The sequence below is a fragment of the Loxodonta africana genome, chromosome 12, assembly GCF_030014295.1.
Source record: "Loxodonta africana isolate mLoxAfr1 chromosome 12, mLoxAfr1.hap2, whole genome shotgun sequence".
NCBI lineage: Eukaryota > Metazoa > Chordata > Mammalia > Proboscidea > Elephantidae > Loxodonta > Loxodonta africana.
The window spans coordinates 38,231,507-38,256,553 of NC_087353.1; the positions used below are offsets into that span (position 1 = coordinate 38,231,507).

The 25,047-nt window shown below is 37.8% G+C and overlaps 1 protein-coding gene across 12 annotated transcripts in view; it reads left to right on the plus strand.

Annotated features, from left to right (window-relative positions):
• The window catches only part of NCOA1 (nuclear receptor coactivator 1), a 279,928-nt gene that overhangs the window by 110,229 nt on the left and 144,652 nt on the right, over positions 1-25,047 (plus strand). For 10 of the 12 annotated variants that reach the window (XR_010323560.1, XM_064295108.1, XM_064295105.1 and 7 more), the window contains exon 3: positions 4,797-4,881. The gene's annotated coding sequence lies outside the window, so the exon portion shown is untranslated. The remainder of the gene's footprint in view (positions 1-4,796; positions 4,882-25,047) is intronic. The other 2 variants (XM_064295109.1, XM_064295107.1) reach the window with 1 other exon arrangement.

Here is a 25,047-nt window from a genome sequence, read left to right on the forward strand (position 1 = left end):
CAGTGGAGGTCAGCACAACTGGACTAAACCAAAAGCAGTTTCCTGAATAAACTGAATGTTCCGAAGGTTAGCGAAGCAGGGCCAGGTATTTGGGGACCATAGTTTCAGGGGACGTCCAAGTCAATTGGCATAGTAAAATCTGTTAAGAAAACATTCTGCATCCCACTTTGAAGAGTGGCATCTGGGGTCTTAAATGCTAGCAAGCAGCTATCTAAGATGCATCAATGAGTCTCAACTCACCTGGATCAAAGGAGAATGAAGAACACCAAGGACGCAAGGTAATAAAGAGCCCAAGAGACAGAAAGGGCTACATGAACCAGAGACTACATTATCCTGAGACCAGAGGATCTAGATGGTGCCCAGCCACAACCGATGACTGCCCTGACAGGGAACACAGCAGAGGACCCCTGAGGGAGCAGGGGAACAGTGGGATGTAGACCCCAAATTCTCACAAAAAGACCAGACTTAATGGTCTGACTGAGACTAGAAGGAACCTGGTGGTCATGACCCCCAGACTTTTTTTTGGCCCAGGACAGGAACCATTCCAGAAGCCAGCTCGCCAGACATGGATTGGACTGGACAATGGGTGGGAGAGGGATGCTGGTGAGGAGTGAGCTACTTGGATCAGGTGGACACTTGAGACTATGTTGGCACCCCCTGCCTGGAGGGGAGATGGGAGGGTAGAGGGACTTAGAAGCTGGCAAAATGGACACAAAAAGAGAGAGTGGAAGGAGGAAGAGGGCTGTCTCATTGGGGGGAGAGTAATTGGGAGTATGTAGCAAGGTGTATTTTTTTTGGTTTTTTTTTGCAAGGTGTATGTAAGTTTTTATGTGAGAGACTGACTTGATTTGTAAACTTTCACTTAAAGCACAATAAAAATTATTTAAAAAATAATAAAATGAGACAAAACTCTCAAAAAAAAAGTCACCTGTTTTCCTCTTAGAGGTTGTCACAGATGAGCAAGTGGCACAAGCCAATAGGCAGAAAATTTGAGCAGAAAATGGCTGTAAAAAGGGTGAGAAGCTCAGCTGAGGTTTCAGCAGCCTCATCCTGTTAGGGGAGTCTTGGTTAACACCCTAGGCTTTCAGTTGCACTTTCTAAAGAACTATATCCTGGAAGTAAGGATAAACCAAAAGTAGATCAGGTTTTAACAAGATTGAAAACTGTCTTCACATTAGCTTAATCTCTGATTGGATTAGTTTTTACTCTCAGCCAGAAACTCTTAAAATCTTCTGTTGAAGAAGATAATGTCATTAGCAGTCCCTACAGTTTTTATTACACAGTGCCTGACATTGAATCCCCAGATTCCAGGCATGTCGGGAGTCAGAATCAAGAGAAAAAAGCAGGTACAGAAATAGTTATGCAAATAATCAAGGCGTTGTAGTTTTCAGGTGTTGATGTCAGTGATACGAAAGATAGGTCTCAGTAGAAAATATGTGGACTGAAGCAAAAAGAGTAAAAAGGAAATGAAGAAAAATCTACAGATAAGTTATTAGAATTAATAAATGAATTTAGAAATGTTGCTTGATGATAGGACAATAAAAAATTATTTCTACACACGAACAGCAATTAGACAGTGCAATTTATGGGAAGTTTAATTTCTATTGGAGTGCAGATGACCAAGAATAGCACAGACATCCTCAGTGAAGAAAGAAAAATAAGAAGATGTACAATTCCAGGTATTAGGACTTTATAATGCTACAGTAACAGACAGCGTGGTATTGGTACAAGCATAATAAATAGATTAATGGAACAGAGTTCAGAAACACACATACTCATATATAGTCTCCTGATTTATGACAAAATTAATGATGCAGTACAATGAGGGAAAGGATGGTCTTTTTCAATAAATGGTACTAAATCAATTAGATATCCAAATAGAAGAGTAGGAAACCCTGGTGGCATAGTGGTTCAGAGCTATGGCTGCTAACCAAAAGGTTGGAAGTTCAAATCCACCAGGCGCTTCTTGGAAACCCTGTAGGGCAGTTCTACTCTGTCCTATATGGTCGCTACGAGTCAGAATCGACTTGACGGCAACGGGTTTGGTTTGGTTTTTTTTTATGGAAGAGTATTAAGTTGACACATATCTCATACCATACACGAAAATCAGTTCCAGGTGCATTATAGCTCCGAATTTAAAAAGAAAAACAATGATACAAAGAGCAGTATCTTCTTGTCCTTAAGATAGGCAAAGATTTTGAAGCAGGACACAGAAAGCACTAGTCATAAAGGAGAAGATTGATAATTTTTACCATATTAAAATTAAGAACCTATGTTCTTAGTGACTGAGAGGGGGCTTAGTGACAAGAGGGGGTTCTTCTGGGTTTTTCAAATGGTCTGTTTTCCTGATCTGGGTGGTGGTTACACTGATGTGTTCGTTTTGTTAAAAGCAATTGAACTGAATGCTTACGATTCATGTACACTTACATTGAAAAATGACATATATGCAGAAAAGTTTTACTTTTTTTTTTTTTTAAGCCTTACTTGGCACTCAGTGAGTGGCCCCTTTTGAACTGACATTTGAAATATAAATTATTCCTTTTGTTTAGTTTTTCTTTCCTTTCGTGTTTCTCAAGTACTTTTTAAAAAATTACACTTTTAATTTTTTATTATTAATTAAAAAATTTTTATTTTGAGATCCTTTTAGATTCACATACAGTTATAAGAAACAATACAGAGATATCCCATGTAACCATTACCCAGTTTCCCTCAATGGTAATAGCTTGTAAAATTGTAGTACAGTATCACAACTAGGATATAGACATTGATAAGTCAAGATACAGAACATGTCTGTCACCACAAAGGATCTCTCATATTGCCCTTTTATAGCTATACCTATTTTCCTCCTGCCCCCATTTCCTTCTTAACTCTTAGTAACCACTAATCTGTTCTCCATTTCTATAATTTTGTCATTTCAAAAATGTTTTGTAGCTAGACTTATATAGTATATAACCTTTGGGATTGACTTTTTTTTTTTTTTTTTAAACTCTGTGTAGTTCTCTGGAGATTCAGCTAGGTTGTTATATGTATAAATAGTTTGTTTTTTTTATTGCTGTGTAGTATTCCATATATGGATATACCACAGTCGTTTAACCATTACCCATTAAAGAACATGTGGGTTGTTTCCAATTTTGGGGCTATTAAGAATAAAGCTGCTATAAATATTTGTGTACAGCTTTTTTTTTTTTAATGTGAACATAAATTTTCACTTCTGTGGGATAAATGACAGTGCAATTGCTAGGTCACGTGGTAGTTGAGGAAAAAGAAAATCAGCCATTGAAAGCCGTTTGGATCACAATGGTCTGATCCACAACTTATCATGGGAATGGCGGAAGACTGGGCAGCATTTCATTCCATTATGCATAGGGTCGCCATCAGTCGGGGGTGACTCACTGGCAGCTAAGAAAAACAACAATGGTAGTTGCTTATTTCATTTTTTAAAAAACTACCAAACTCTTTTCCAGAGTGCTGTACCATTTTATATTCCCACTGGCCATGTGTGAGTGATCCAGTTTCTCAGCATCCTCACCAGCATTTGGTGTTTGTCACTATTTTTTTATTTTGGCCATTCCGATAGGTGTGTAGTGATATCCCCTTGTAGTTTTAATTTGCATTTCCTTAATGGCTAATGATTTTGAATGTCTTTTCATGTGCTTATTTACCAACCTTATATCTTCTTCATATCTTTTGCCCATTTCCTAACTTATTTGTTTTTTACTGTTGATTTTTGAGAATTCTGTATATATTCTAGATACTAGTCCATTGTCAGCTATGTAGTTTGAAAATATTTTTTCACAGTCTGTAGCTTTTTTTTTAATCCTCTTAATTAACAAGGTTTTTCACAGAGCTGATTTAATTTTGATGAAGTCCAATTTATCAAGTTTTCCTTTTTTTGATTGTGCTTTTGATGTCAAGTCTAAGAACTCTTTGCCTAACCCTAGATCTTGAAGACTTTTTCCTCTGTTTTTTCTCACAGTTTTATAGTTTTTCATTTATGTCTGTGATCTATTTTGAGCTAATTTTTGGATAAAGTCTCAGACTTATCGTTGAGGTATATTGCTTTACCTATAGATACTCGATTACTCCAGTGCCATTTGTTGAAAAAGGTATCTTTCTACCATTGAATTGCCTTTGCACCTTTGTCACATGTCAGTTGGGTATATTTATGTAAATATATTAATAGCACCTCAGTTCTGTTCCATTGGTGGCTATACCTTTGCCAGTACCACACAGTCTTGATTACTATAGCTATATAATACATTTTGAAATTCCTCTCATCTTACTCTTCTTTTTCAAAATTGTTTTAGTTATTCTAGTTTCCATATAAATTTTAGAATAACCTTTTCTGTATTTACAAAAAGTCATGCTGGGATTTTGATAGGAAGATTTAAATCTGTAGATCAGTTTTGGAAGAATGAATCTTTACTATGTTGTGCCCTTCCAATCTGTGAATATGATATTTCTGTTTATTTAGATCTTCGATTTCATTCATCATTGTTTTAGAGTTAGTCTTCTGGTCTGAAGAACTATTTTGGAGGAAAAAATGATAATTTTTTATATTCCATTTTATTAAAAAGAAATATATAGAATCTCTAGTTTTTATTTGCTTTATACTACTTGCTAATTATGTATATCTTAATGAATTAAGAATAACACTTTACCATCAAACCCAAAAAAACACTTTAAGTATATTAAATTTATTTGCTACTGCTCCCTCACACATTTTCTAAAGTAGATTAATTTCGTGTTATTGTTCCAGTTAGATCCAACCGACTGTTATATTCTTCTAATTTCAGGTTCCCTTCACTACTGCATCAGAGAATGAAGTAATCTGCTAAGAAATCACTAAATACTACTCTGAGGGGTTTAGATGTAAGTGAGGTAAGTTTAATATCATCTTAAATACTACCTGGGTTTTTATAGTGAATTCCTGACTTGGTCCTGTCTTGTGCCAGGCATCAAGCTGGTCACTGGAAAGAACACCCTCACTTTTATTTTGTTCTGTGCCTGTGGTGGATCCTCAGTTTTCTTTTGGATCAGGAACCCCTTTGAGGGTCTACTTAAAGCTGTAGGTCCTTTTCACAAACATTCACGTTTGCCCGTGCAGGGAACTCGAGGACCTTCTGAAATCCCTTAGAGTTCACAGACTCTGGAGTCAACCCTCTGCTCTACAGTTTTAAAAACATTTTTACATGTTTTGACTCAGCGGTTAAGAGCTGGGCTGCTAACCAAAAGATTGGCAGTTCAAATCCACCAGCTGCTCCTTGGAAACCCTATAGGGCAGGTCTACTCCGTTCTGTAAGGTTGTTACGAGTCAGAATTGACTCGATGGCAATAGGTTTGGGTTTTTTTGTGGGATGGGGATTGCTCTTTTAAATATCACGGCAACTATATGAATTGGTGGTATTCATATTTTGGAAACCCTGGTGGCGTAGTACGGCAGCAGGTTAGGGTGGTGTAGTGGTCAAGAGCTTCGGCTGCTAACCAAAAGGTCGGCAGTTCGAATCCACCAGGTGCTCCTTGGAAACTCTATGGGGCATTTCTACTCTGTCCTGTCAGGTTGCTACGAGTTGGAATCCACTCTGCGGCAACGGGTTTGCGTTATTCGTATTTTACAGGGAAGAAGCTGCTGCTCAAGATGGTACATGACTTGTCTAGTATCACTTAGCTGTCAAATTTGAGGCTAGAAGTGAAGACTTTCCCGAATTATAATTCCTTCCGATGGCATCAACATTTTTTAAGGTTCTTGCTACCTAATATGGTTGTGTCAGCTTTCTCTCACTGTAGTAAATGTGCTTTACTACATCATCATATTGAGTGTTACCCAACCCCAGCGTTTCCTGAATTAATATGTGCACAATGGTATTTCATTTTAATTTGTTTCTTTGTTTATATTTAGGGTCCTTTTTTTATCTACTTATCCACTGAAGTCTTACCAGTTTTTATATCATTGTGTGCAAATTTTTAATATATTAGGAATATTAACTTTATCTGATATGTTGCAAATATATTTACTCTTTTTATTTGCCTTTTAATTTCATATGATTTCTTTTTATGTATAAACCCATTGCCATTGAGTCGATTCCAACTCATAACGACCCTATAGGGCAGAGTAGAACCGCCCCATAGGGTGTCCAAGGAGTAGCTGGTGGATTGGCACTGCTGACCTTTTGGTTAGCAGCCAAGCTCGTAACCACTATGGCACCAGAGGTTCAAAGATGGTCAGGTAAAGCAGTGGGAGTGTAGAAGGAACAAAGGAATCTGTAACTGGTTGTGATCAATTAGTTGTAAACACCACCCTGCACTTGGACCTGTCCTACTAACTTCTAATTTTTTTTTTTCTTTTCTTAGTGTAGAAAGATTCAAAGACTTGACACATTCACATGAACACAGACACACACACTTATATTCACTTTTTTTTTTAACATAATGGGAGTCTGAAAGATTAAAGAAAAGAGACGTTATTTGATTTGCAGTTATTTGATTTTTTCTAATTGTATGTTCATCAGCTATTGGTCTTTCATCTTCTTTGAATATTTTTTGTTTAGCTATTTAATGTTGTGGAATTTTTATATGTGATGTCATGTAGAAGTCTAATTTTTTCCTCCTAAAATCATTAGTCGCGATAGCATTTTTTTGAATGTTTTATTTTTTTACCCACTGATTTCAAAGTCTGCCTTTATCATATATAAAATTCCTACGTATACATGTGTTTATGTGTCTGTACTACTTGTTCCTTTGATCTCATTCTCTGTCTGCATAATTATTATAGTGTTTTAATGCTATTGTAGCTTTAAAGCCTCTTCTTATTGGTATTTCAAAAATGTCTTGTTTATTCTTTGGTATTAATTTTTGCAGAGTAACTTTAGAATATATTCATCAAGTAAAAAAATAAACATGTGAGAGATTTGGATTAGAATTGCATTGAGTTAAAGATTCATTCGGAGGAGAATTAACATCTTGGTGTTATTACATCTTTCTAGTTGGTTGCTGGTGTTTTTATTGTAGTTCAGTTCCCACAGCCTTTGCTATGCTTCTTTATGTCTCTTCCACACACGTGCATCTTGGTGGAATAAGGAGAGCCTCTTCTCTGTCACTCTCCTCTTAGGGACTTTCCTCACATCCTGCTTCCCAGGAGTCCATTTTCCCAGGTCTTCTCACTATAAAGTTGAGGTTTCTTTCTCTCAGTCTTAGGTCCCCCATCCCTCCCCTTTGTGCAGTTATGTCCGATTGGGGTCCTCTTGGGTTGAAGCAGTGAGGGAGAAGAGAAAAATACATAGCAGTGAGATCCCCCCATTCTCTTCATACTACCCTGAAGGACTGAGGGATGAATTTCCCCTTAGGCTGTTAAGTGCCCCGACTGGGCAGTAAAGCGTGGTTTTGGGGCATGGTCAACAGAAGAATAAAAGATGAGAAGAAAAAAAGAAAAGGAACTGGGAACTTCTCCCTCGCACCCCCACCTTCTATCTCACAGGTTCCTACAGGTTCCCTCAACCAGGAGGAGGAGGTATGTCTCTTGGAGTTTTTGCTCTCAGTGCCTGCTGCATAATTCTTGGACTCTGCCCGCCCTCCAGTCAAAATGGTCGATAAAGGTAGATTTTTTTGTTTTTAAAAGTAAACTCACTGCATGTTGGTTGTTCTTCAAATTGTGAGTTAGGTTTTTTTCTCAAGTTTTGACTTAGGTTGTTCCTGAACTTTTGCTTTGACTCCCCTCCCCAGCGCTCCTGCTGTTGTTTGCTTTTCAGAGTCCTCAAGTAGTTACATTCAGTGTTCTGTCAGAGTTTTTAGTTGTAATCAATGCCAGAGACAGGCTTCATGGACTTTTTCCATCTCATCCTTTGTTGAAAGTTAGGTTATTTTATTTTGAAAGTAATTTTTGGTTTTAATTTCCAAAAATTCTTTCTTATTCCATAATTACTACATTTTAAGAACAGATTTTTCTTATTTTATGGACATATTGGCCTTTTGAATTTCTCTAAACATACCAATTAAAGGTAACAATATTTTATTACTTTTTTTTTTCCACAAATCTATTTCTTTGGGTCATTGTGCCTCTGCTTTTTCACCTTAGTGCTGTTCTTCTATGCTGTTGCATTTTATTAAGTGGCCAGTGATTCTTGGCTGTTCTTTTCCATAGCATTTTCAAATGAACATCTAAATCAGTAGTTGTCAACACTTTGGGACCCAGTTAAAATTTAAATTTCTGGCTTCACTCACAAAATTCTGATTCAGAAAGTCTGGCTTAGGGCACTTAAACACCTGAGATGATTCTGATGTTGGTAGTTTGAAGATAACCTTTGAAATCTTGGTAACTGGTGTGATTTTGTAAAGGACAGTACTCTCCTTTACAGATCATTATCTTCCGCACTGGATATTATAGCTGACCACAGGACTCTGCAGGTTGGCTTCTCACTATGGTGTGTGGGAGGGGAAAAGTGCATATAGGCAAAGTCCTGTTTTTCTTCATCATGTATCTGTAGGGAAAAGGCTAATAAGTTGGGACCTTACCCTCAATTTTGCTATAGGGAAGAAATTTTTCTGCGGGTAGAGTTCTGGGTAGTTCTGCGTTATCTTCCTCTTTTTCTTTTCCCTGGTCTCTGTCCACTGAGATTGTCTCTAGCCTATTATTATCTTCATCTCAAAGTTCACACTTTAAGCCCTCTCACAAAGACTTTAGATTCATAGTTAATACTGTGGCCAGCATTTGCTGTTTACCAGCAGAGTTGTACTGGCCATCTTTCGTGGCTTTTCACTCATTTTTTTCTGTGGCCTGTCTACATTCTCAGGTTCTGCTGACTGACTTGGGAGTTTAGTAGGGAGAAGAGTAGAAACCGTCTGGAACTGGAAGTCCACTTATTTTTAAGGTGATGTTTTATACTATGTGAGAAAGTATTTTTATTGAATTCTCACATAAGATAATCATCATAACATCTGTAGAAGGATTATAAACTTACACAAAGAAAATGTAGCTTCTTTATTTTTTTATAATTTTTATTGTGCTTTAAGTGAAGTTTACAAATCAAGTCAGTCTCTCACATAAAAACTTATATACACCTTGCTACATACTCCCAATTACTCTCCCCTCAATGAGACAGCCTTCTCGCTCCCTCTACTCTCTCTTTGTGTCCATTTTGCCAGCTTCTAACCCCCTCTACCCTTCCATCTGTCCTCCAGGCAGGAGATGCCAACATAGTCTCAAGTGTCCACCTGATCCAAGATAGCTTCTTTATTTTTTATAACTCATCTCTTCTTCCAGTGAGCCTTGGCCACTGAGAAACTAGAGGAAAAATACTGGACTTATTCCAGCCTACTAAACTAAGTCCTACCCAATAACTCGAATTCATTTCTTTGGATATTGCAGTCTCTCTTTGGATACTGAACAATTCAAATATCATCTCTTCCTTCACACCTTTCCAAGATGGAATCCAGGCGTACAGGTTGAGTGTATGTGGCTTGTGCGACCATGTTGTGGTGAATCCTCTGTCCATGTGTTATAATCCACTTGTAGCCTCTGTTTGCTTACTAGTCTCCTTTCTGCTAGTTAAGGGTGCTCCTTGGAATTGTGACCACTGAGGTACTATCAGAAATCCCCTTGGGTGTTGTACATATATCTGTGACTGAAGTATGCAACTGATACAAGTTGAGGTCTGCTCCCTTGGCTCTCAGGGTGCATTGGTTATCTTCTTTGGTGTCATTGGTAATGTGATGTCTGGCTAGAGCTTCCCCTTGGCCTCCTGGCCAGGAGTTCTGTCTTTTAGGCCTCTGCTGTGGAGTTACTTTGCCTCTGTCACAGTTGACCTGTCCTGGTAAACTCACTGTTCATCATCTTATATTATTTTTCTTATACTGCTTTAGGGCACACAGGATTTCCCGATGTCTTCTGTGGCGCAGGGGAGAAAAGGGAGACTCCAGAGCTAATCTCAAGTTCTTTCTCAACCTGACTGTGCCTCTGCACGTGTGTTTGATGTGGCTAACCCAAGCTTGTGCTGGGTGTGTGTGTGTGGGTGTGGGTATGGTAGGGGGTTAGGGGTTATTGTTAGTAGTAGTGGTGGTGCTAGGTATATGTGTGTGTTTGAGACTAATTTACACATTTTCTAGGTCGTATTCTCCTTTTACGCTAGGTAAAAATTCTAGCTGTCATGGGCAGAAAGGATGTCTTCTGTACTGTAGAAGAAACTCTATTAATATGAATCTTTTAGACTTGGTCAGAAAATCTTAGTGTGTAAAAAATTCCTTCTTGGGACAAAGCCATGCTTTTAACACTTATCTTATTATAAAATCCTTTTTTAAATTCAGAAGGTGAATATTAGCTATCTCTTTCTCTTTTTATTCCTAATCTTTTCCAGGAAAATCGATGTTACTCATAGAATAGTAGGGAGGCTAGTGTATGGAAATGCAAATGAAGAAAGCATATTAATAAATGTTTTCATAATCAGAGTATGTCTCCTCTCCCCATTTTTTTTCAAAATTTCCTGGACTTCTCTTACACATTTACACTTTTAACCACAGTACAGATTCTTATATGATTATGTTTCTAAACAAATTATGTATTTTTTTCTTTCTTTTTTTTATTGTACTTTAAATGAAGGTTTACAGAACAAACTAGTTTCTCATTAAATAGTACACATATTGTTTTATGTCGTTGCTTAACAACGCCACGACATGTCAGCACTTTCCTTTCTCAAGCTTGGGTTCCCTATTACCAGCTTTCCTGTTCCTTCCGGCCTTCTTGTCCTTGGCCCTGAGCTGGTATGCCCCTTTAGTCTCTTTTTGTTTTATGGGGCTGTGCAGTCTTTGGTTGAAGGTTGAACCTTGGGAGTGATTTCATTACTAAGTTGAAAGAGTGTCCGGGGGCCATACTCTCATGGTTTCTCCAGTCTCTGTCTGGCCAGCAAGTCTGGTCTTTTCTTTTTGAGTTAGAATTTTGTTCTACATTTTTTCCAGCCCCGCCTGGTACCCTCTATTGCGATCCCTATCAGAGCAGTCAGTGGTGGTAGCTGGGTACCATCTAGTTGTACTGGACTCAGTCTGGTGGAAGCTGTGGTAGATGTGGTCCATTAGTCCTTTGGACTAATCTTTCCCTTGAGTCTTTAGTTTTCTTCATTCTTCTTTGCTTCCAAAGGGCTGAGACTGGTGGAGTATCCTAGATGGCCACTCACAGGCTTTTAAGACCCCAGACGCTACTCACCAAAGTAGAATGTAGAACATTTTCTTTATAAACTGTGTTATGCCAGTTAAGCTAGATGTTCCCCAAGACCGTGTTCCTCACAGCCCAGCAATTTGTTCCCTCAGGGAGTTTGGTTGTGTCTATGGAGCTTCCATGACCTTCCCTTGTACAAGTTGTGCTGGCTCTTACCCTTCTCCAGAGTTACCACTTATCTATTGTCTATTTAGTGTTTTCCCATCCCCTCCCCTCCCATCCTTTGTAACCATCAAAGATTTTCTTTTTGTATGTAAACCTGGTCTCATACAATATTTGTCCTTTTGTGATTGACTTATTGCACTCAGCATTATGCCCTCCAGATTCATCCATGTTATGAGAGGCTTTACAGAGTCATCATTGTTCTTTATTATTGCATAGTATTCCATTGTGTGTTTGTACCAGTTTGTTTATCCATTCATCTGTTGAGGTGCGTGTAAGTTGTTTCCATTTTTTGCTATTGTGAACAGTGCTGCAGTGAACTCGGATGTGCATATGTCTATTCGTATGACGGCTCCTTATTTCTCTAGGATATGTTCCTAGGAATGGGATTGCTGGATCATATGGTATTTCTATTTCTAGCTTTCTAAGAAAGCGCCATATTGTTTTCCAAAATGGTCGTATCATTTTGCATTCCCACCAGCAGTGCATAAGAGTTCGGATCTTCCTGCAGCCTCTCCAACATTTGTTATTTTCTGGTTTGTTCCAGTAATGCTGGGGTGAGATGGCATCTCATTGTGGTTTTGATTTGCATTTCTCTAATGGCTGGTGATCCTGAACATTTCCTCCTGTGTCTGTTGGCCACTCGAGTATCTTCTTTGGTAAAATGGCTGTTCATTTCCTTTGCCTTTTTTTAAATAGAATTATTTGTCTTTTTGTTGTAGAGGTGTTGGATTTCCTTTTAAATTTTAGAGATTTAGGTCTTTGTCTGATTTGTAATAGCCAAAGATTTTTTTCTTGTCTGTAGGTTCTCTTTTTACTCTTTTGGTGAAGTGTTTTGATGAGCATAAGTGTTTAGTTTTTAAAAGATCCCAGTTATCTAGCTTATCTTCTGGAGTTCGTGTGTTGTTGGTGGTAAAAACTATTTTTTATTTTATTTTTATTAAGCTTATAACTTTCAGATTGACTTTTGTCTTAACAATAGCTTTTCCAAATAGGAAAATAGTTTATTTTTTCAAATCTTCTTTATGTATTTATTGATAAGGTTTTATAAAAGTTTTAAAATGTAGCTCTCTCAATGGTAACTCAGAAGATTAGATAGGAAACTTAGGGGGCAGTGAGTTTATGTTTATGGAGGAGGAACAAGTCTGAAAGAAGGGGAGAGTGGTTGCACAATTTGAAGAATATAATCAGTGTTGCTGAGTTGTATGTGGAGAAATTTTTGAATTGGTGTATGTTCTGCTATGTATATTCTCATCAACAACAAAAAAGAGAAAACTTAAAACAAAAACAAAAACAAAAAACCAACCCCCCCCCCCAAAACAAAACATATGCATGTCATGACTCAGGTTGTGAAAATAAAAGCTATTTTTCTTATCTAAGCAATAGCCCCTGTCCCCCCACCAAAATAGGTCTCTTTCTTTCATTTTAGACTGTTCTTTTTAATTTTTTCATGTTTAAGAGGGCAAACTCCGGCTTGCAGCTTAATCCCTTCTGCCTTGTGGCTTTTTCCTATATGTTCCCATAGGACCTTTTTTCTCTTTTGTAATGAACAAGTCAGTTCCCACTCATGGCAACCCCGTGTGTGTTAGAGTAGAACTGTGTTCTGTAGGGTTTTCAGTGGCTGATTTTTTTAGATATAGACTGTCAGGCCTTTTTCTTGAGTTGCCTCTGGATGGACTCAAACCTCCAGCCTTTTGGTTAGCAGCTGGGTATGTTAACCATTTGTTCTACCCAGGGACTCCTTTCTTTTTTGAAGGATCATCTCAAGGGCAGGGACTCAGGTATTGCTTGTGTTTATTTGCCTTAACCAAACCAAACCCATTGCTACTGCACCATGGGGTTTCCAAGGAGTGGCTGGTAGATATGAACTGCCAGTCAAGCTCTTAACCGCTGTGCCACCAGGGCCTTAGTGCCTAACAAATTCCTGCTCATGATAGGCATGGGAGGATCAGCAATTCCTATACTTCTTCCCTGATTTATTTTCTCCGTAGTGCTTATCATGTTCTTACATACAATACTGTTTACTTATGGGTTTTATTTATTGCCTGTCTCCCCCAACAAAATTATAATAAGTACCATGAAGGCAGGGATTATTAGCTGTTACGCTTACTGCAGTATTCCTCACACCTGGAGGAGTACCTGGCACCAAGATGACCACTGAATAATTTGTTGAATGAATGAATTGTTGAAATTTAGAGAATTGTCTAAATTACATCATACAGACTAAAATTACTATAGGCATAAACTTCTGGCATGGAAAAAAAATTAATAATGTAACCAGAAAAAAAATGTTTAAAAGCTTCCTAGTTTAAAAGCTAGGAAGACCTTAATTAATATCGTCTAATTCTATTCCGTTTTGTGAAATAACCAAGGCACAGTTAGTCCTAGTGTGCCTCAGTTTTCTCTTCTGCAAATTAAGAATAATTGTCTTTCTTATAGATTGTCCTGATGCACGTGTATAAAGCATATTAACTCTTAGCATACTGCCTAGCACTTAGTGAAGGTTCAGTAAAGGTTAGCTTCCATTATTACTCTTTGGAATATTTTTCATCTTTAATTTTTAGATGTAAAAGTTCTTTAGCTTTTGCTGGAGTTTAAAAGAAAAAGAAGTGTATAGAGGCCAGGCTATCTGTTAATCTTTCTTTTAATTTGTTCAGTGTACCAAACTCCCTGCCCTCTGGAAGGATGCCTGTGCTTTCTTTGGCCCAGAGAACACTCTTCTCTGCCATGTTTGCCTGTTTAATACCTACTTACCTTTCAGATCTTGCAGCCTCAGTACATCTTATCACTTCCTTCACTTTTTTAACTTTCATTTTGAAAATTTCCTAACATATGAAAAAGTAGAGTTAATCCCTGTGCAACCATGATCCAAGGTCCCTGTGTGGCACAAATGCTTTGCTCTCAACCATTAACCAGAAGGTTGGCTGTTCAAATCCACCCCAAATGCCATGGAAGGAAGACATGGCGATCTACTCCCATAAGATTATAGCCATTGAAAACCCTACTGAACACAGTTCTACTCTGAAATACGTGCGTCTCCGTGAGTCGGAATTGGCTCAGGGGCCGTGAGTTCAGTACCCGTAATCCAGCATCAATGGCTGTCAGCATTAGGTCTTTTATATATCAAAGAAGCCTTTCTTGATATCCTAGTAAATACCATTTATTTTTTCTTCATAGCACATTAATCACAATTTGGAATTATGTATTTAATGTCTCTCTTCCCCATTATGTTATAAACTCCATAAAGGCATGAATTTTGTCTTAATTGTGATGTACCCAGTGCCGTATACAGTGTCTAAAACATGGCAGACTCTCAGCTGTCAAATGAATGAACTATTTAATAAATGAAATGGTTGCTGAAGGGTTTTAAAAGAGGAACATTTGATGAAAACTCTCAGACTAACAAAGGCTGAGAAAAATGACTCGGGCAGCTTTATTTTAAAACCATAGTTAGATACCGTCTCAGCTCGGATTTGTGTACTTATTAAGCAACTTTGTGCTCTTAATTTGGTTTAACCAGCTCAGCTTCTCTGCCGGAAAACAAATTCACTGACCTCCCGGCAGAAATATTAATTGCATTTCTAAGATATTGTTCAGTGTAAATGACTAAATTAGCTTTTAGGAATCACTCCTGGATTAGGTAAAATGATCCATTGAGGTACTAGACCCCTGGGGCTGAGAGATAAAGCACCCTGAAGGCTCTATAGAGAATAATTTTGAGGCCTTTCCCCAGCCATCAGCCTATCTCTTGTTACTATAATCTCATTTGATGAAAATCAAGAAAACAGTTTTTCTCCTCAAATTCTTGTCTCCTACTTTTTTGTACTGTTTTGAAGCAGTTACCATGGTTACTAGTAGATGCTCTTTGGGAGCTTTAAAAACATCAGTTTCACAGCTGGAGGCAGGGTGATCTAGATAAAAGGATAAGAATAAAGCTTACAGTGTTTTTACTCCCATTATAACTAAGTTCTTTCTTTAGGGAGCACTTTGCATAAAATGAAATTTTCTTTGTTCCCATTAAAGTAGACAACATTTTAATTTAAATTCACAGTAAGTAGCACCTGGCTCCTTTTTAGATTCAGGAAAAGGGAGGTAATCTAATCATTCACCTGTCCCTCACCTGAGCCTACCCTCTATCCTCTTTTTTTCTTTACTACCTTCCCTGAGCCAATGGTGGGTAGTAGTAATGCTAACATTTGGGGCTCAGGATGAGTAAGACTGTGAAGTTGTAGTTATAGAATATGGGGGTGGATGGGGAAAAAGAGATGAAGTAGCACTAAAAGCTTGATACAGTGGTACTAGAAGCATATTTGTCAAGAGCGAGATCTTATCATTAGGCACCGTTGAGTAGGTTGTAACTCATAGTGACCTTATGTATAACAGAACAAAATGCTACCTGAACCTGTGCCATCCTTTCAATGGTTGCTATGTTCGATCCCATTACTGCAGCCACTGTGTCAATCCATTTCATTGAGGATCATTCCTCTTTTTCACTGACCCTCTACTTTAACAGGTATCATGATCTTCTCCAGTGATTGATCTCTCCTCATGATGTGTCCAAATTAAGTGAGACAAAGTCTTGCCATCCTTTCTTCTAAGGAGCATTCTAGTTCTACTTCCTCTAAGACAGCCTTTCTTTCTAGATAAAATTTTATTAGAACACAGCCACCTCGCCCATTAGATTGTATATAGTTTGTGGTTGCTTTCATGCTGCCATGGCAGAGTTGAGTAGTTGTACAGTTGGCCTGTAAAACCCAAAATATTTACTGTCTCTCTCTTTGCAGAAAAGTTTACCAACCTCCGAAAGCACACTCTTAGGTTATCCACATTATGGCCACTAGAATAGTGGCAGCATGAAAGGAGGGAGCTGGGGATTTGGGTAACAGTAGTGGGTCTTCTGTCTCTGGGTAACACAGATGGTTTCCATTTGACTGCTAATCTAAAGGTTGGGAGTTCAAACCCACCCAGCAGTACTATGGAAGAAAAGGCCTGGTGATCTGCTTTTGTTAAGATTACAGCCAAAAAAAACCCATGGAGCAGTTCTACTCTGCACACATGCAGTCGCCATGACTCAGAATCAGCTTGACAGCAACTAACGACAGCAAGAAAAAGAACAGTGGGCTTCCTTTATTATAACTCCAAACTCAAACTGTGAAAGGTACAAATGTAAAACATTTTTTTTTCCAAATTTCTTTGCCATTTTCTGTTCCTATATGCATATTTGTGCCCACATTCTTGTACTTACTCTTACTCAGTTATTCATTTATATACTCACATAAATATGGAAGTGACTTTGGAGTCATCTATTCCAGCATCTTTATTTTACAGATGGCAAAAACAGAGTTGCCAAGTATTGTCATGTTCCTCGTGTCACAAAAACAGGTTAATGTAAAGACACCACAAAAAAAAGAAAATTACAGATCTGCATCCCTCATGAGCTTAGATTAAAAAAATCCTCAACAAAATTCTAGCCAATAGAATTCAACAACAAATCAAAAAAATAATTAAGACCAAGTGGGATTCATATCAGGTATGCAGGGGTGGTTCAACATTAGTAAAACAATTTATATAATCCATCATATAAATAAAACAGAAGACAGGAACCACATGATCTTATCAATTGATGAAGAAAAGTCATTTGACAAAGTTCAACACCCATTCATGGTAAAAACTCTGAGCAAAATAGAAATAGAAGGAAAATTCCTCAACATAATAAAGGGCATTTATACAAAGCCAACAGCCAACATCATCCTATTGGAGAGAGTCTGAAAGAATTCCCCTTGAGACTGGGAACAAGACCAGGATGCTCATTGTCACCACTCTTATTTAGCATTGTGCTAGAGGTCATAGCCAGAGCAGTTACGCTAGATAAAGAAATAAAGGGCATTGTCTACTCCGTCTATAGGGTCGCTATGAGTTGGAATCGACTCGACGGCACTGGGTACATTGGTAAGGAACAAGTAAAAGGATCTCTTTTTGCAGATGACATGATCTTATACACAGAAAACCCTAAAAAATCCTCAAGAAAACTAGTGAAACTAAGAGTTCATCAGAGTATCAAGATACAAAATAAACATACAAAAATCAGTTGGATTCCTCTACACCAACAAAAAGAACATCGAAGAGGAAGTTACCAAATCAATACCATTAACAGTAGCCCCCAAGAAGATAAAATACTTAGGAATAAGTCTTACCGTAGATTTAAAAGACCGCCAGGTACTCCTGGGAAACTCTATGGGGCAGTTCTACTCTGTCCTATAGGATTGCTATGAGTCGGAATTGACTCGACGGCACTGGTTTTTTTTTTTTTTTTTTAAATAATCGTAGTGTATTTCCTATTGAAACTAAGTCCAACAGCCAGTAAGAATACACCTGTTCAGTGGCTCTTCTGGGCGGCTCTCCTCAATGTAGTGACTCTACGTGTATCTTCTCCAATTTTAATGCGTTTTCCCAAGACTTGTAGACCTGGATTTAGTTGAGCTCCTAGATGGCGACCATGGCAGGTTGTTTAAACTCACGGTGCTGGTTTTCCACCGGATACCATCTGGTTTCAGAAGCAGAAGTGGAGTCTAAGACAAAATGGAGTCTGAGCCATGAGGTCGATCTCTTCTGAGAACCTGATTTCTTTAAGACACATAATTTTCCTGTTGCTGTCCAAGGGACATGGAATGGGAACACGTGGGTCCAGAAGATAGGACCTCTTTTTGCCAGCTTCTGCTCCAGGGTGGTTGCTCCAAAGTCTAAGTCTCCTCGAGTTCGACTGGATTTGTAGCTTCAGAAATCCTAGACGACTACACCATTAACCGATTAGGGTCCGTGCCCAGGAGCAGTAGAGCCAATGAAACATACACCAAGTCAGAAAGAGTGAGAAAGTTTATTAAGGAGATGTATACATCACCGGGGACCCAGCAGCAGCACAGGCTGTCTCTATGGAGTCCCTGGCACTGGTTTTTTTGTATGCAAAGAAAACCACCAGACACTGCTTCAGGAAACCAAAAGAAACCTGCATAAGCGGAAAAAATGTACCTTGCTCGTGGATAGGAAGACTTAACATTGTAAAAATGTCTATTCTACCAAAAAGCCATCTATAGATACAATGCAATTCTGATCCAATTTCCAACGACATTTTTTAATGAGATGGAGAAACAAATCACCAACTTCATATGGAAGGGAAAGAGGCCCTGGATAAGTAAAGCATTACTGAAAAAGAAGAACAAGTGAAAGGCCTCGCTCTACCTGATTTTAGAAACTATTGTACTGCCACAGTAGTCAGAACAGCCTGGTACTGGTACAACAGCAGATACATAGACCAACGGAACAGAATTGAGAATCCAGACATAAATCTGTCCACATATGAGCAGCTGATATTTGACAAAGGCCCAAAGTCAGTTAAATGGGGAAAAGACTGTTTAACAAATGGTGCTGTCATAACTGGATATCCATCTGCAAAGAATGAAACAAGACCCATATCTCACACCATGCACAAAAACTAACTCAAAATGGATCAAAGACCTAAATATAAAATCTAAAATGATAAAGATCATGGAAGAAAAAATAGGGCAATGCTAGGAGCCCTACTAAAACTACTACACGGCATAAACAGCGTACAAAACATTACTAACAATGCAGAAACACCAGAAGAGAAACTAGATAACTGGGAGCTCCTAAAAATCAAATACCTATCCTCCTCATCCAAAGACTTCACCAGAAGAGTAAAAAGATTACCTACAGACTGGGAAAAAGTTTTTAGCTATGACATTTCCAGTCAGTGTCTGATCTCTAAAATCTACATGATACTGCAAAAACTCAACAACAAAAAGAAAACTTAATTAAAAAATGGGCAAAGAATATGAACAGACACTTCACTAAAGAAGATATTCAGGTAGCTATCAGATACATGAGGAGATGCTCATGATCATTAGCCATTAGAGAAATGCAGATCAAAACTACAATGTAATTCCATCTCACTCCAACAATGCTGGCATGAATCCAAAAAACACAAAATAATGAATGTTGGAGAGGTTGTGGAGAGACAAGAACACGTTTACATTGCTGGTGGGAATGTAAAATGGTACAACCACTTTGGAAATCGATTTGGTGCTTTCTTAAAAAGCTAGAAATAGAACTACCATGGTATCCAGCAATCCCACTCCTTGGAATGTATCCTAGAGAAATAAGAGCCTTTACACGAACAGATATATGCACACCCATGTTCATCGCAGTACTGTTTACAATAGCAAAAAGATGGAAGCAACCAAGGTGCCAATCAACAGAGGAATGGATAAATAAATTATGGTATATTCACACAATGGAATACTTCGCATGGATAAAGAACAATGATAAATCCGTGAAACATTTCATAACATGGATGAATCTGGAAGGCATTATGCTGAGTGAAATTAGTGAGTTGCAAAAGGACAAATATTGTATGAGACCACTATTATAAGAACTCGGGAAGTAGTTTAAACAGATAAGAAAACATTCTTTGAGGGTTACAAGAGTGGGGAGGAAGGGAGAGAGAGAGGGGTGTTTACTAATTAGATAGTAGACAAGAACTATTTTAGGTGAAGGGAAAGAACACACAATACAGGAGAGGTCAGCATAACTGGACTAAACCAAAAGCAAAGAAGTTTCCTGAATAAACTGAACGCTTCGATGGCCAGCGTAGCAGGGGCGGGGGTTTGGGAACCATGGTTTCAGGGGACATCTAGGTCAATTGGCACAATAAAATCTATTAAGAAAACATTCTGCATCGCACTTTGGAGAGCGGCGTCTGGGGTCTTAAATGCTAGCAAGCAGCCATCCAAGATGCATCAATTGGTCTCAACCCACCTGGAACAAAGGAGAATGAAGAACACCAAAGAGACAGAAAGGACCACATAAACCAGAGACTACATCAGCCTGAGACCAGAAGAACTAGATGGTGCCAGGCCACAACCAATGACTGCCCTGACAGGGAACACAACAGAGAAACCCTGAGGGAGCAGGACAGTGGGGTGCAGACCCCAAATTCTCGTAAAACGACCAGACTTAATGGCCTGAGACTGGAAGGACCCTGGTGGTCATGGTCCCCAAACCTTCTGTTAGCCCCAGGCAGGAACCATTCCCAAAGCCAACTCTTCAGACAGGGATTGGACTGGACTATGGGATAGAAAATGATACTGGTGAAGGTGAGTTTCTTGGATCAAGTAGACACATGTGACTATGTTGGCGTTTCCTGTCTGGAGGGGAGATGAGAGGGCAGAGGGGGTCAGAAGCTGGCCGAATGGACACAAAAATAGAGAGTGGAGGGAAGAAGTGTGCCATCTCATTAGGAGGAGAACAACTAGGAGTATATAGCAAGGTATATGTAAATTTTCGTATGAGAGACTGACTTGATTTGTAAACTTTCACTTAGAGCAAAATAAAAATTAAGGAAAAAAAAAACCAGGTTAGTGGCAAGTCATGGGAGTAAAACCTTGGTTTTTTTTTTTTTTTTTTTACTGTAAATGCCTGCTGTCATGCATGCAGCCGTTGATATATGAAGTCAGCCCTGTAAATTCTCACTCAGTGTATCTTTAGCTGTGAGTAGAACTTAGAAAGCTAAAGAAACGACTGAATAAAAAAGAAGCATTAAATCTAGATTTTAATTTAACTATGCTGCTGATCTTTGCAGTGCACCATTTTCTGTAAGTAAGAATCCAGGAGTAAATTAGGTTGTAAGGTTGGCTGTGGACTGAGATCCAGATATTTGCATCATTTCATGATCCATTTTCATAGTGTAATTCACATGAGGGAAATGTGCAATTGTTTAAGTAAACACAGTGCTGTACTCATAATCCTTAAGTAATTTGTAAGTGAAACGTTGAAGAATTTCGAATCTGTGTTGCTGTAAGTAGATTATATAAGCCTGTTGTTTAAATGTTTTTCTTTTGTGAACTGAACAAATGGGGATTTGTAATTTATAATAAAAATGCCTAATTTATGATTTTACAGTTTAATGGAAAAAAAACTTCCTTTTGGAAACTTAGGTATAGCTTAACTAAAAAGACAAAAGAAATACTCCAGAAATTATAGCCATTTTATTTTTCTGGTCCTGACAGGGCTGTTGCCATCACAATTGGGACAAAGTCATTCTTTTCATCAAATTCAGTACTCAAGAGGCGTTTTCCTTCATTGCATCAGAAAAAAATCACAGAATTTCTTCTCGCTGGTTCCCTGGGGATCCAGCTTAGACAAGCTAAATCCTAACAGGAAAAGCTTGCACAAAAGGTGTACGTTGGAAACAGACTTAAAAGATCAGATATTAGCATCCTTTTGGCTTATTCTGCAGATGATTTATAAAACCTTAATATTAGTATCATTTGCTTAATTTTAATTAACCTCTACAAAATTGTTTAATTGTTCTTTCTTTCCCTCTTTGTGATAATTTATGCCCCTCGACTTTCTTTCCTTTTCCGTTTATGAAGTATTCGAAAAATTTTCTTAGAAATATAAATAATGACCAAGTTCATGTTATAGCTCTGCAGACTTAACCAACCTTAGTTATAAACTAGGATGCAATAAAACTTTTGTTTTTTATTGTGCTTTAGGTGAAAGTTTACAGAGTAAATTAGTTTCTTATTCAACAATTTATATACAAATTGTTCTGTTACATTGGTTGCAATCCTCGTGATGGGTCAGCACTCCTCGCTTCTCCACCCCAGGTTCCCTGTTTCCATTTACCCCATTTTCTTGTCCCTTCCAACCTTCTCCACCTTGCTTTTGAGTAGGTGTTACCCATTTGGTTTCATTTACATGAAGAAGCAGGTTCCTCACTTGTGCTGTTGTTTGTTTTATAGACCTGTGTAATCATTGGCTGAAGGGTGAACTTCAGGAGTGACTTCAGTTTTGAGTTAAAAGGGTGTCTGGGAGGGTCATAGTTTCGGAGTTCCTTCAGTTTCTGTCAGACCATTCGGTCTGGTCTTTTTTTGTGAATTTGAATTTTTTTCTACATTTTTCTCCCACTTTGTCCAGGACCCTCTATTGTGATCTCCGTCAGAGCAGACGTGGTGGTAGCTGGACACCATCTAGTTGTTCTGGGCTCAGGCTGGTGGAGGCTGCGGTACTTGTGGTCCATTAGTCCTTTGAACTACCATTTGCCATATGTCTTTGGTTTTCTTCATTCTTCTTTGCCCCAGATGGGATGGGACAAAACTGTTCAAGTTTTAAAATACATGATTGGTATTTAATTCTTCAGAAATTTAAGCCATAGTAATTCAGTTTTTCATATTTAATTTTGTATTTTTATTGTCCTATCTCCAAATGGATTGTCCACATAAGGGGAATTAAATATTTGTTTAAATTTGAAATTCTAAATAAACATTTTGATTACAATTGAGTCATTAGAATGAGATTGACATGATGTCATCATAATAGTTTGAATATCACCCATGTGCAACGCTGATTTACTGTTGATGTTGTTAGCTGCCATCAAGGCGATTCAGACTCATAGTGACCCCATGTGTGCAGAATAGAACTACTCCATAGGGTTTTCAAGGCTGTGACCTTTTGGAAACTGATTGCCAGGCCTCTCTTCTCAGTGAGTGGGCTTAAACCATCAACCCTTCAGCTAGTTGTTGAGCACTTAATTCTTCACACCTCTTAGGGACTCCTGATTTACTAAACCAAACCAAACCCATTGCCCTTGAGTCTTTTCTGACCCATAGCGACCCTGATGTATGAGCATAGTTTATGCTTTTCAGTTGTTTAAAACCACGTCCCTGATAATGATAAAAATCATTTCTTCCTCTTGACTGTTGTTTGAAATTCAAAATAAATCTTATTTGTCTAAAAACAAAACAAAACAACAACAAAAAAAACAGGAATTTGGTATAGGGTGCAGCTTTTTTTTCTTTTTTCCCCCACACTTATTAACATTCCTCCAATTTATTAAATTCTATTTAAATTTACAGACCAGAAAATTTCTAATATGAGATCCCTTGACCGCTTCAGAGGGTCGTTTAGGTCTCCTGATATTATATACAAAATTTTGTCTGTAGAGGAATTCTTTTGATAAGAGGTGTTTGTAGCTTTATTGGAGTCTCAAAGTTACCCATCTCCCAAACAAGGTTAAAATCCATTTTTATATAGGACCTTCGAAGCATTGTACCTTGTAAAGGAATATTTAAGGTAAGTTTGCTTTGCTTTCTAGAATCACTTAATCATACAGTCTTATAGTGGGCTAACCTCTATTTTTACAGATGAAGGAGTTGAAGTTAAGTGGTTTAACTAAGGATATTGTAGTTTAATCCTTGTTAAATTAGCAAGGTACCCAGTGGAACTCTTGTGGTATCTTGATTGATTTCTTAGGGCCTCTTTAGCCTTCCATTCTGTACACAGGGGTTGTTGAGCTATCAACTTGGCGATAAAGTGTTTGTGTTTGAATATAAGCTTTTATGGATCAACAGAGATCTCTAACAGTTTGCTCCAATTGTTTCATGACATGTTAGCGTGGTGCTGTTTAGTGTCTTAGAGGGAGTGTGTATGGAGCCCCCTGTAGTCCCAAAGAAAAATCTTAGTCATCATAAAAACTTAGATCTTTGGCAGTGTCCTTGTTGAAGCAGACTTCTAGGAGCAAGGTAGTTCATGAGATTTCAGACTACAGGCAGTCCTTGGGTTATGAACTTCTGACTTATGTACAACCCATCATTACGAACCAATCCTTGTAAAACTTATGTTAAAAATTTGAGGTACATACGATGGTTCGTAATAACAACCAGGTGCTATTTTGTGACGTGCAAACATTATTATTATTACTGTATTATGTTAAAGATGTTTTAGAATATACTGAAGTGTTTCTTTAATACACAGAAGTATTTTTAATGCATAGAAAGGTACAGTCTATAAAAAAAAAACAGTCTATACTGTATACTATATACTAAGACGTTTGACTAAGTGATGTTAGATATGAACCGTACCAAGCTGTTCCACTTACTTAAAACTTCAACTTAAAGACAGACTTAGGAACGGAACTCGTTCATAATCTGGGGCCTGCCTATATAGGAATCTCAGGCCTGTGAGCATTTCATTCATTCATTCAACAAATACTTATTGTGTGCCTGCTATGGGGATGTAGGTTTTACCAGTTGATAAGGAATACTTGTGGAAAGTTATAAGATTGTATTCATTTAATAATATCACCAGTTAAATTAATTTTAAGAAATGTTTTTATCTTTAATCATTAACCCATAGAAGAAAATGTCATTCAGTAATATAGACAGAAGTTTTTTATAAAATGGTCCTTGGCACACTCCCACAGAGTTATGAAATATAAACTCTCAGACTACTGGCAATCTCCTTATTTAAATACAGGTTCAGAGCCAAAAATTTTTTTTAAAAACACCAGGATTTTTGTTTTATTTACCATTTGGCACTATCTGATTGAGATTTGGCCATTATTCTTAAGTTAGTGGTCTTTTTAATGTTTCAATTTCATGGTCATATTTCACATTGTGAACATAGGTCCTGAGTGTTTATATTATTTGGTAATGTAAGACAACATAGTTGCAAGTGTAAGCTGCAGCAAATTAATTGAAAGCATTAAATGAACTTAAATTTTAATCACTTTTCATATATACTTAAGGTGCTTTCAAAATCAGGATTTTATGATTTAATGTGTTATTACATTTCAGAGAATTAACTAAAGACTAATCCCATTTTACAGT